Consider the following 7856-nt stretch of genomic DNA (forward strand, 5'->3'; position numbering starts at 1 on the left):
CTTCATGATGCCTTGATTTGGACATTTTCCCATCCTCAGAACTATGAGCAAATCAATTCCCATTGTTTAACACAATCCATTTCATGGGATTTGCTAATAAGCCTAGGAAACTAAATGAGTATGCAAATACTACTGTGATATATTTAAGAGATGATATATTCATAATAATATATTAAGAATAAAAAACTAAAATTTCAGCAAAGTAAATAAAATATATAAAATTACACAAAATAACATAAAAATTGAAACAGTGGATAGATCTAGGTAACAAAACTTAGATGAATTCCAGTTTCCCTGTAACATAACTATATTTTCTAAAACTTCTACTATGAGTACATATTAAATTTAAAATATAGATAAGCCAATGTATAAAAATATGTGATAGCAAACCTTTACCTGTTATGCTTTGGGTTAATCTTAATTCTTGTTATTAGTATTCCTAATAATGTGAGAAATTATAGATTTAAAAATGCCCATTTTTTGTTATGAGACAGCCATTGAGGTAACTGAAAATCCTTATGTCAATTTACTACTTAAGCTAGTGAAATTATTTAAAAAAATAAGTTGATTTTTGAGAAATCAAAGAAGCTGGACTGCGAGTTATATATTAATAATGAATAAAAATGAGCACATTAGAACGTTGTTTAAGTATCCCATCATTAACCCTGATATATGTGCAGATGGTTATCAAACCATAAACAACTGAAGTTATGGGATACATTAAGCTATAATTGTATTTCAATTATATATTTTAATCACTCTTTAGTTTTAAAGCACAGATGTTCTATTAATAACTAGGATGTTTAAAAGACCAATTATTTTAAGGATTCCTTAAAGAAGTTTATATTTATGATTTAATTAAAGAGAGACAAATTACATATATCTTATCTCATTAAGAGCTCATCTTTGAGCCTTGATCAGATATGTTTTTAGATACTTTCTGCTTTTAAAAAATGTTAGCCTGCCTTAAGCAACCTGTCTTAAGTGGTTTGAATAAACATTCAAATAAAATTTTTTGAATGCATTAAATCACTGCTCCTTTATTCTTTGCACATATCTTACATTTGTAATGTTTGAAAGTAAGATAATTTAAAACAAGGTGGACTAAGCATGTATTAAATTTTATTTTCATATTCATTTCTCTGAGGCAGAATAATTTGATCAAGAGCTGAAAAAAAATCATTATTTTGATCTTGGAAGGATCAACCAATGTATTCTTTTCTTTTTTTGTCTTTGTCTGCTGTGGTATTGACCATTCTGTTATCTGAAAACTCTGTGTCTCTGATCTATGATCCTATATTCTTAAATTTGTGCTAATATATCTTTTACCATTTAGCCATAATAAAATTTTCTGTTTCTTGTTCATTTGTACATTCCCAATGCTTGACATTTGAAGAGTTATGTTTTTACATATTTTCTTTTTCTTTCTTAGTTATCTCATTAATGTATGGTTGCAGTTAACTGCTGTTTACCAAATACTACTCTATATAGAGGTATCTTCTACTCACATTTCCAGTTCCACAAGAGGTTTTAATTTTCTTTGCTTAAGAATTGAGGACCCTTACCTCATTCATAGTCATATCCATTGAGTTATAGTCCTACAGGCATTGAGCCACCTTTTTAAATTGAACTGAGTTAGTTATTCAAAGGTCTTTCAGGTGGACTATTTCAAGTTTTTGATCGAGAATGTAAAAAGTTAGCAATCCTGTTTTGTTTCACAGAATTTGCCAATTTCTTCGATCAAAACTTTCTAAGGAACTTAGGAATTTTGCTTCTCCATTTGCTGACTCTTTATTATAAATACATTTTATTATTACTGTGAAATATAACAAACACAGGAGAGTCTTTAGGGAGAATAGTCTAAAACAGTATGAAAAACTTAATTGGAATAATGTATATCTTTAAATTAAACAGAGAAATAATGAAATAAAAATATTCACTCAGTCTAAATATGGCAATAAAAGAGAAAAAGACACTAAAAACAGAATAGCAAAAAGAATACAAAAAAGGCAACAGTCATTTTTGCATGAACATATGCTCTATGTAATACATATATACATAATATATACACACATTTAAATAAGAATATATCTGTAGGTATTTTCATTTAATGTACTTTGATTAAATTTTACAAGTAATACAAAATTAATGTCATAATCAAAAGTCATGCTTTTACATTGGAAATTATAACATGTGTACTTTATTTATTAAGACTTCTGTAAAGTGGTATTTTTGCCCTCCTCTGGGAAAATGTAAGAACCTTAATTAATCTAAACTCTATTAACCACAAATTAAATGCCTAGATTTCATGTAATTTGCATCTCAATATTTTAAATCACATTTTTTATTCTTGTTCTTATTTCATGAAGAAAAACTAGACTCACCCATATATTTACTAATTTCATTCCTTTTGAATGAATATCTATGAAATATCCTTTAAGTAGCGTAAGTATGATACCAGCAAATTCTATCATTTTTATTTGTTTGATTGTCTTTAACATGGTTATTTTTACAGGATATATTTGATGTGTACCAAATTTTAGATTGACATGTATTTTACTTCAACACACTGAAATCATCATTGAACTGTTTTGTGACTTTCATTGTTACTATTAAGAAATCGGTTTTCAGTAAAAATAGTAGTTCCCATGAAGGCAATCTGCTATTATGTCCCCTCTATTATAGTTGAGAATTTTCCTTTTCCTTCAATTTTCAGTAGTTTCTTTATGAAGAATAATTTATTTCAGTTTGTTTTTTTCCCCAAATTATATCAATTTTCTTGTTTCCAGGGTTTTTTTTTGCCAAAATTTTCCAGGTGGTGTTTTTAGTTCCCTGGCTGCTAAACCAAATGCTCTGCAATGGTAATGTTTTAAAAATGGGAATTTATTGGCTTAGAGTTTGAGACTAAGAGGAATCCAAAATCAAGGAATCATCAATACAATGCTCTCTCCCAGAAGACCTTCCGGGGCTGACTGCACACAGTCATTGGTCCATACCATCTCTGTCACATGGCAATGGGCATGGCAGCCTCTCCTGGTTTATTCCTTTCTCTACCCTGCTCCCGTGACTTTCAACTTCTGACTCCTGCAGCCTTTTCTCTATCTGTCTGAATTTCATTCTACTTATAAAGGACTCCAGTAATAAGATTAAAACTCATTATGATTGAGTTGAGTCACAATTTACTTGAAATAATCTCATCAAAGGTCCTGTTTACAATGGGCTCACAGCTAAAGGAGTAGAGTGAATTTAGGAACATGGTTTTTTTTTCTCAAATACATAGTTCCAAACCACCATACTTGTTTTTTATCTCACTATCAAAGAATTTAATAGCTGAAAAATATACTTACTCAAATTTCTCCACTTAAGCAGCTTTGAAAATTCTACAGTGAATTGAACTGGTTTTCTATTAATCTAATTTTAAAAGTTTACTCTTTGCACTTAGGTCCCCAAAGGAAAATAACCAGACCATCTCAGTTTTGCTTATAGGAATAAAATAATGTCTCAATGCAAAACCAGAAAGAATGGTATAAATCTGTAACTTTTCCCAGAGACAAGAATTTTGATATCCTTGAGCAGTTGTCTGAAAAAGGAGCCATGAGGGCCTTGTACCACACAACTCTATCTAAATTGTGCTTTATTAGCCTCTGAAATCAAAGGTAAGTTGAATGTGCTTAAGACACACAGGACTAAGAAATTGCACATACTCTGCTCACAAGACCTCTGGCATCACCTTTTGTTTTTACTTGTTTTTCTTTTCCCCTACCCTCTCCTTTGCCTTTTAAAACCCTAGTTCCCATTCTCACTTGAAACTCGTGTTGAGAAGATTCCCCCAGTTCCTTGTTTGTACACTTAAAATAAACTACATTCTTACTAAAAATATACCTGTCCTCGGTAGTGCAGGATGGTGTGGTCTGTCTATTAGAAATAGTCTTCCTTACAGTAACAATTTTTGACTGCAGCAGGACTCCTGCCGCTCTGGGACACAGCCACTGGAGCAGTCCCAATCAATGTCTCATCAGTTGTGGATCCCTCAGCTCTGTTCCTAGCAGCTGCCTGGAGGACCAAAACTGGGAGTTCAAAGTGAGTTTTCTGCTGTGGCTGAACCCTTGGCATTTCATGAGAAGGTGATTCTGAATCTGAATCTTTCCCTGTGCTAGGTAAGTGTATAAAGTTCTCTCTTCTGTTCTGATCTTTGTTTACTCTCACTATGTTGATCTGCTTATTCAAGGGGACTGTTGAATTAACTTTGTGGGTCTGATGGTACTGAGCAGACTGATGAATTAGCTATTTTGGTCTGCTCATGTTAAAGAAATTGTTAAAATTTGAATTTATCTGATGTTGTGAATAAAGACCTAATGGGTTTGAATCCCATTACTCATGATCTCAGATTTAGGGATGCTCCTATTGAATTTGAAATTGCATTTTTTGCTTTGAAGTTGGGGAACTTGTTGATTTTGAGTGCTTGTATTCTTTTGTTCTGTTTTTGTAACTCTCTTAGTGTTGCCTAGCCATGGGAAACTGTCAGAATATACTGGCAATATCTTCTTTGGAATATACAACAGAAAATTGGACTAACTTTGGGGAAGACCCCTTTGAGAAAAAGAAAATGACTTTCTATTGTAACATTGCCTGGCTAAAGTGTAAACTGGATAAGAGTGAAAAGTAACCTAAAAATGAGTCTTTAAATTTCTTAGTATCTTGCAATTGAATTACTTTTATAAAAGAAATCACAAATGGGTTAGGTTTAACTGCTATAAAAGTAGAAAAACTTAGCAACATTAATGTTCTCTGTTTTGTTTCCATGTTAATTCTATTTAGATCTGGATAATCACATTAATAAAATTTGTGCTGTTAAAGTTTAGTAAACTTTTGAACCATACAACTCTATGAAAGTAAAAGAGGAAAAAAAGAATAGAAAAATGCTGGAATGCTAGCTGCAATTCAATCACGATTTAGCCCTGATAGCCAGCAGCCTCCTCTTCCAATTCACCTCAAGAAAACATTTTGTACATGTTTCATACTATTCTCTCTGAAATATTGATAATATAGTAAACTAAAAACGCCTATAAGCTATTGTGTTCTAGAGTTGCATACTACTAGGTATTTAAATTTTTTTAAAAAGTTAAGTTTGCATATTATCAAATTGAATCATTATTCTGACAAGTTAGTTTAATTTTAATGGTAATTGTATAAAAGGTTTGCTTAGAGACAATTTCCAAAATCAATTTGGTAACTTAAGATTGAGAAATACAAAGAGTGTGATTTTTATTAAGGAAAAAGAAATTTTGTCCTAAGAAAATGATTGGTTACTAAGAAAGGGGAAAATGTGAGAAGAAACCTGAGTACCAAAAGTACAGAAGGTGGGCAGAAAAAATTTTGTGGTCAAAGTTAAGTAAGATTGATGGGTCTATCTAAAAAGTTTTAAAAGCCTTGGTATCAAATATTATACTGACATGAAACCTAATTCATTTTAAAATTTGGCTCTTTAAGTGTTGTCAGACTTGTGCATTTAAACCAGTCCCCCAGTAGCATGTATAGTGCCTCTCCATTTGTGTTATTGGCTAGACTGATCACTACAACCCCTAAAACGATAAAAGTATCTGCTACATCTGATCATGCTCCTGAAGTAGATGGAAGTTATGTTCCTTCTTTAAACTCCTGTGGCTCTGCCAGACAGTGATGTCTTGATATTCCCTCCAGACTGGATATGTTTCGTAGTGGTAGAGGGCACTATGTACCAAGCTTGTGCAACACTAAAGCCTCTACAAAATGCTAGCTGTATGAAGGATATACCAAGTGAAGCAATAATCATAAAATCAATGTGAGTGAAACATGAACAAATACATTTGGCATTATGGCCTGCTCCCAAAGAGGGACAGCATATCTGGCGTTGTACACCTGGAGCTTAAATAATATTAACTTCAGCTCAAAGAAAAACTTGTCCATTAATTAGTATTAAATGCTGTACCTGCATACCAGATAACTAGATAATATCTCCTCTACACTAGGTCATATACAAAAGAATAGTAAACATATTAAAAGTCTTGGCAAACTTGATTCTTTTTCTATGTAGTTAATGAACTGTCTTGCTGCAGCCTATATTGTCTTTGTGGGTTAATGTCTAGAGCACCCTCTAAAATGATCTGAAAATTTTCTTTGCCTTTAATCAGCAGGAAATAAACACAGAAGATGAAACCTTTGCCCATTTTTCTTATATAAGGAATATTTACAAAATTCATCCTCTTAAAAATAAGAAAAGTATAGACACAAGGAGAAATTCAGTAACTGGACAGTGTGCTTATTAACATTTCCGCACTTAAACAGACTTGAAAATTCTAGAACTAATTGAACTGATTTTCTATTAATCTAATTTTAAAAGTTTACTCTTTGCACTTAGGTCCCTGAAGAATAATAATCAGACCATTTCAGTTTTGCTTACAGGAATAAAATATTGTCTCAATGCAAAACCAGAATCGTGTAAATCTGTAACTTTTCCCAGTGGAAAAAAAACTTTGATATCCTTGAGTGGTTGTCAGAGAAAGGAACCATGAAGGCCTTGAACCTGCACAACTATATCTAAACTGTGATTTATTAGTCGCTGAAATCAAGGACAATTTGGATGTGCTTGAGGTAACACCAGACTGAGAAATTGTACCTACTCTCCTCACAAGATGTCTGGTATCACTTTTTTTTTTAACTACCCTCTCCTTTTAAAAACCCTAGCTCCCATTATCACTTGGAATTGATTTGTGGATGATTCCCCCAGTTCCTTGCTTATACACTCATGATAAATTATTGTCTCACTAAAAAATACTTTTGTCTTTTGTAGCGTGGGCTGGGGTGGGCCTGTCTATTGGAAATTGCTGTCCTATGGTAACAAAAGAATAGTTATTATATAGTTTCTTTCTGATAATTATCATAGCTGAAATTCCTGTGTTGTGTTTCTATCGTCTCTCATTTCTGTTTTTTCTAATTCATGTTCTCACGTTGCCTCCTGGGCCTGATTACCATTGTTGGCTGCTGGACATTACTCTTTAAAATTACTCTTGAAAAAAATTGAATTATACATGATTTTTATGTTACTTAACAGAATATTTTAATTTAATTCTGTCAGGTACCTTGCATCACTAACAATATAGGATCATTTCAATCTAAATGCGAGGCTTAACGTTTACTGAGGCATTAATGGATTTAAAGCCAGGTGAGTTATGCTTCACCCTTTATCTTAGAGAGTAGACATTCATAGTTCCATTTACCGTGAATACAAAACTTGTCAGTCTCCCAAACTTTGCAGACTCTGTACTCCAACTTTTGTCCCCTGTTTTTCTTGGCCTCTCAAATATATCTTCCAGATTAGCAAATTCTCAATGAGTCAGTGTGGTCCTGTGTCCCAAGATCACAACTTTAAATTTCTGTCTTCTCTTAGATGGTATCTGTTAATTTCAAAACGTTTCAACTGCAACATCTTCAAAACTAAGCCCTTCCTTTGTTCTCAGCCCTTTCTCCTCTGTGTTTTGTCATTTGGTGATTGGCACCATAAAATACCATTTTCATACAAGCCTCTGAATAGAAATCTTCATTACTACCCAAACTGTCAGAGCTCTTAAAAAATGAGCAAAGTGTATGGAATCTACCTGTATTTGACAACGCAAATTTTCATTATTTTTCATGTTCCTTCTCACTTTATTTTATCATCTTTTAATTCTTTCTACATAGAAATCTACTTGTATTCTACTCCACTCATAACTGCTAATTGGTCTTTATTGCATAAAAGCATATTATTTTGACAATATAAATTTCACTTAATATCTTCAAAAAGTTCTCTGTAAACTGTCTGAGTTCAGATACAGGTTTTC

This window comes from Dasypus novemcinctus, chromosome 2, assembly GCF_030445035.2.
Source record: "Dasypus novemcinctus isolate mDasNov1 chromosome 2, mDasNov1.1.hap2, whole genome shotgun sequence".
Lineage (NCBI taxonomy): Eukaryota > Metazoa > Chordata > Mammalia > Cingulata > Dasypodidae > Dasypus > Dasypus novemcinctus.